The following is a 6,338-nucleotide window of genomic DNA, read 5'->3' as shown; positions in this document are numbered from 1 at the left end:
TTCTGTATTCTTGCATTGTCAGCAAAAAAATGTGTTGATCTGTGTTTCAATACTTCACTTTTGTATTTAATTCTGTTTTAATTTATTCATTTATTTTATGTTTACTGTTTTTCTTTTATTTGTATTTAATATTTTATCCAATAGTTTTTATATTTGACCTCAATATTTGTTCAAATAAGACACAACGTGCTGAAGTGTGGGGTGCTGAATCTTGTAGTGAATGGACAAGAAAAATCAGGGACAGCACTCCCATTAAACTGTTTAACTTTGCCACACTGGCGTTTGGGGCGAGACGCCCTTCTTCAGCGTGTGTTCTGGTAAATTCACAATCAATCTACACAGGTGTGTTAATTACAGGTTACCACAATGTCCCAAGAGGGGGAGCTGCATCTTTTTTCAGTCTCACACAAACAAAATATCACAACAAACTAGCACATGTTTATATCACAAGAAACAAGCAAATGAAATCTCCCCGTTCGTTACCTTTGGAATCAGAGTGTCAAGAAAGTGTATTGTGTCTGTTACCAGCTCTCTGAGGCATCCTCACTGCCTCAGGGCCCATGTGACGTAGTTCATTCAAACTATGGTTTTGTCTATTAAATTGCCTGGCCACCAATTATTTAACAGCAAAATCACAAATAGAACACTTATGGTCACAGATTTTGTTTTGCCAACATAATTCATATAACATGGGCACTTTAATAGGTAAACCACATATTTAGTATTACATGTGATTCTCCCCCTAACCTTAATGTCGACACCTGACTTTGGATGGTTAAAATGATTCCCCTTAATCGTGGAATAACAGTGTACACAATTATGGCAAGGAAAATTACCACTGGGGATCTGAGACAAAACATGGTGAGTAGGCCTCTTAGGCAAATCGGATTTCTCTAAATAAGCCTTTAAGTTAAAAGACAGTTTATAAAAACATCTAGACAAAGTTTGGAATGAGCTAGCAATGTGAAGTTCACTTTTCAAGATGTGCCAGTGTCTACTCACTACTCCTACCTCCATATTAACTGACCAAAACATAGTGCTGTCAAAAATATACATTTGTTGATACATACATGGGACAAAATATTGATACAGCAGCAAATCGTATAACTTCCTCTTGTGACATGATTATCGATACACTGGCACCAAATATTTATGTTTTTATGAAAACATGCAGCACTCTTAACAGATTCCCCTGACAATTTGATGTGACTTTGACCAGAGTCACTACTTCCTGACTCCATGTGGGTGCAGTTCAACCTTTTGCCAGTTTATGGCTATTTTACATTAGAATAATGGCTCTACACATGTGACTGTCCCCTCCATAGACATATATGCGTTGATGCCGCATTGACTAGGTCAACTGGGGTTGACTGGGGTGCCGCTCAGCCTTGCTTCCAATCTGGGATGGTGGCCACTCGCGGTATTGCAGTGGAAAAATTCCTTGCATTTTCCACGTAAAACTGATGACAGGACATCAAGAACTGCAAACAAGGTTGATTATGACTCTTTCTATTATACATTTTTGATCAATGGAGGTTTGATATTTGTAAAACTTCTAAAAAGTTGAGAAAAGCGATGTGAAAATCTATATAAGTCTATGTGCCGAGCAGGAACTCAGACGGGGCCACTGGGGGAAACTGTACTACCTATATCCCATGAGCCACATAACGCTGAAGCCAGAAAAAAATTTTGCCATATGAGCTAGGCGAGCAAATGTCATTGATTTGAATGTGTGCCATTTTTGTATCTGGTATCTAGTTCTTCTGTATAAATCTATGGCTTCATCTCAATGCTGCAATATGTCAGTGTCGCACCATATCTGGCAGGGCAAGACTGGCTACAAGTAAATGGGGGCTGGTGTGTTGATGAATAAAAAGCACTATCTTTAAATTTCTCAACCAATTTCACTGCTTTTAAATTCAAGGGTTTACTTTATGATGAAATAGTTTTGTCTCCAGTTACTTCTCGAATCTCGATAGTAAGGCTGCAATCAAAAAAAGTTAATTAAAATAATTTGTGCATAAGGAATGTTAAAACCCACATCTGAATTGAGCATGAATTTGGCTTAATTACCTTGGTTAATAATAGTCCCCAACTCCCTATATTATATCAATAATTTACATTAAATGTGCAGAAAGTTTTTTACAGGTTGTAGGTTGATCAATTTACAGAAAATGTATGTAGTAATTGTGTAGTAAGATGCTTAGTGGTGGTGACGTTTAAATCATGCAACCACAATATAGTCTTTCAACTCCCACATAAAACAAATTTCAAGGTCTGCATTTTTTCATCTACGTAACATTGCAAAAATCAGGCCCATCCTGTCTCAAAAAGACGCAGAAAAGCTAGTCCATGCATTTGTTACTTCCAGGCTGGACTATTGTAATTCTCTATTATCAGGCTGCCCTAACAAGTCTCTAAAGAGTCTCCAGCTGGTCCAGAATGCTGCAGCACGTGTACTGACAGGAACTAAGAAAAGAGATCATATTACTCCTGTATTGGCCTCTCTGCACTGGCTCCCTGTAAAATCAAGAATAGAGTTTAAAATCCTTCTCCTAACTTACAAAGCTGTTAATGGTCAGGCACCATCATATCTCCAGGAGCTCATACTACCCTATCACCCAACTAGAGCATTACGCTCCCAGAACGCAGGATTACTTGTAGTTCCTAAAGTCTCCAAAAGTAGAATGGGAGCCAGAGCCTTCAGCTATCAAGCTCCTCTTCTGTGGAACCATCTTCCTGTTTTGGTCCGGGAGGCGGACACCCTCTCTACCTTTAAGAGTAGACTTAAGACCTTCCTCTTCGATAGAGCTTATAGTTAGGGCTGGGCCAGGACAGGCCCAGGCCTGTCCTGGACCAGCTCTTAGTTATGCTGCTATAGGCCTAGTCCGGGGGACAATGACACACTGAGCTTCTCTCTCCTCCCCTCTCCTCTCCTCTCCATCTGTATACATTATGCCTGTATACATGCCCCATCTCTGCATGTCACTGACTTCACTTCTTCCCCGGAGTCCTTGTGCTTTCTAGTCCTACAGGCTCCCATGGATCCTGGCCACGCCCGGGTCGTGGATCGTGGATGCGCCCACTGCTATGGCCCTGCCTGATCGTGGATGCGCCCACTGCTATGGCCCTGCCTGATCGTGGATGCGCCTACTGCTATGGCCCTGCCTGATCGTGGATACGCCCACTGCTATGGCCCTGTCTGATCGTGGATGCGCCCACTGCTATAGCCCTGCCTGATCGTGGATGCGCCTACTGCTATGGCCCTGCCGGATCGTGGATGCGCCTACTGCTATGACCCTGCCGGATCGTGGATGCGCCTACTGCCATGACCCTGCCTGACACCCACCACTACTGTCGCTAATATTAGTCACATCTGTTACATACGTTCCACTACTATTATTGTAATGCATTACTACATACTATCCTTACCATTAATCACTACTACTGTTATCACTAGTAATCACATTTCCATGTGCATTTCATTATTATTGCTGTAATACATCTTTATGTACTTTCACTCCTGTCAACCATCGCTTATAATTGAATACATTGTGATCTCGTTGATCTGCTCTGTACATGCGACATCTATTGCACGTCTGTCCGTCCTGGGAGAGGGATCCCTCCACTGTGGCTCTCCCTGAGGTTTCTTCCGCATTTTTTTTCCCTGTTAAAAGGGCCTTTTTTGGGGCAAGTTTTTCCTCACTCGAATCGAGGGTCGAAGGACAGAGGGTGTTGTCTCTGTACAGATTGTAAAGCCCTCTGAGGCAAACTGTGATTTGTGAATTTGGGCTATACAAATAAAATTTGATTTGATTTGATTTGATTTATAGCTAACACACTGTAACAAACTGTTAGAAACAATGCATTAGCATTATTGTGCTCACAGGTTTTGGAGTTTGTCCTCTCTTTTCTGTGCATTTTCACCTGAATAGCTCACAATAATTATCACAAACATTAATAGGCTGTTGTTGACGTTGACTTTAGTATTTTTCTTATTGCTCAACAAAGACATCCAGACTGTCCTGTCCCAGGGGGAGGACTCTGAGGAGACACTCCATGTTGTCCTGCAGATGAATCACAGATGGGCGCATCCTTCTTGCAGGTGTTGGTTTGATTTGATTGTTGCCATCTTAAATATAATTTCATGAAAATACTATTCTCACTGCAGTCTTATTGTCTGTGCCTGACGGTTGTCTGCCACAGTGGCTGTTGTCCAGAGGACAGTCACCCTACCCCTGACTCCTCATCTTAAGGGCAAACTCACACTAGGAAATCCGAACCGTGCCCAAGCATGTTTGACCCCCAAAGTCCAGTTTGTTTGACTAGTGTGGGCACTCTGTACGGTGCACAAGCACGGTACACTGTCTTGACCCTGGCACGGTTGAAAGAGGTGTGCTTCGGCACAGTACAGTTGCTCATGCACGAGCACATGCATGGGTGTGCAACGTGGACATGAAGTATAATCAGGGGTGGACTGGGAGTGAAATTCAGCTTTGGCCTTTTCCATCTCTGACTGGCCCTTTCGTTGTTACTTTTATTATCTTTCCTACAAAATGTCCAAAAATAAATAATCCTATTCATATTGAAGATCCCATTAATCCTAAAGATGTTCTAAAATAAATACAATGATGCTGTCCTATCATGTACTAAACAAGCATGATCAGACTACAGAGGTACTTAGTATATATCTACAACATAGAAACACCATTTATTATTATTATTATTATTATTATTATCATGTATTTGCTGTTATATTATTTATGAATGAATGTGACAAAGAGATGTGACTTTAGGGCCATTTAGACAATCCTGCAGAATGTTTCAATAAGATCATTGCATTATTTGGATTTATTCATACTTAGCCTTTTTCAAATACACAGGCTTATAGACTCTAAAGGACATAGCCCAGTAGCTTCAGCACCATAGTACTTGCTGGTTGCTGGTCTTATAATTACAGGTGATTCCGAACGTCAGCTCGGGGTTTTGGAATGGAAAGTTTTGAAAGTCTACCTGTATTCCAGGACACATTTCATTAGGCACTGAGAAGGAAACTTGTAAAATTGCATTAATTTGCATTAAATAGTATGCTAATACCAACTTGTCTGTCAATGAGGTTGTTTTGCAAGCTCAAGCTAATTTTAACCAAACACATACTGTAGCTCCTATAGCTTAGAATAAAATGACGATCTTACGCTTCCATGTGCTCCTCAAATCAACACTGCTTGCCTTGAGGATCATGATGGCCATTTTCGATTTGTTTTCTTGCATTTGGAAACCGGAGCCTCTAATGCCTGCTTCCTTTTCTCTCTAAGCTTTTCAGCTCCTCCTTTACTTTTTCACATTTTCATCTGATCTCGCTGTTGTTGAAGCACGTCTCTACAGTAGCCTAGATTGTTAACGCAAGCAAGGCCATTGGTCAAATAAATTTCCCAGCAAGCCTTTCTTCAGTACTTTTGGGAAGAAAACAACTAAATCAATTAAACAGTGAATAGCCTAGGCCTATACATCGTTTTTTATTTGTAACAAAATAGTTTTCGGACATTCCCATAGCCGAAGGCAAAATATAAATAGATTAGAAAAATAGGTTGTAATTGAAAAACGAACCACAATAATGATGTACAACCAGGAGAAGGTATTTATATAAAGTTGTAGTCATGAACACATATAGTATTCTATGCTTATCATGGTAGTCTTCGTTTCTAGTAAGTTCTTATATTTGTCAATTCTCTGTGATAGATTGTAAAGAAAATATACTACTTTGTCACGAAAACATTCATGTATATATATATATATATTTTTATAGCAGTGATGATATGGGTAAACTCCCCAGCAGCAGTGTCCCCCCAGAAGGACAATGCACCATGCCACACCACAGAAACTGCTCATGAACGGCTCGAGGGACATAACGAGCTCAAGGTGCCGACCTGGCACCAAATTCCCCGGATCTTGATTCACTATCTGTGGGATGTGCCGGAACAAGTCTGATCCATGGCAGCCCCACTCCCCAACATGTAGGACCAAAGGGATCCACTACAAATGTCCCAGTGCCAGACACCACAGGATGCCCCCAGAGGCCTTATGACATGCTATGACACGACATGCTTTTTATGTTTTAAAATAGTATTTAGGCTTTCCAGTATTTTGATTTATTTAATTTAATTTAGTTTCATTTCACTTTTCACTTTATTTTATTTTATTTTATTTTATGTCATGTCATGTCATGTTATGTTATGTTATGTTATGTTACAATTGGATCTCCAAGCCACCTGGTGGCGGTAATGGAGCAGTAGTGCGCTCATTGTTAGCACCCTCCCCTCGCCGGTACCATGGATCTA

Source organism: Pagrus pagrus (genome assembly GCF_965226575.1).
Source record: "Pagrus pagrus genome assembly, chromosome: 11".
Lineage (NCBI taxonomy): Eukaryota > Metazoa > Chordata > Actinopteri > Spariformes > Sparidae > Pagrus > Pagrus pagrus.
Note: the sequence above shows the minus strand (reverse complement) of the source record.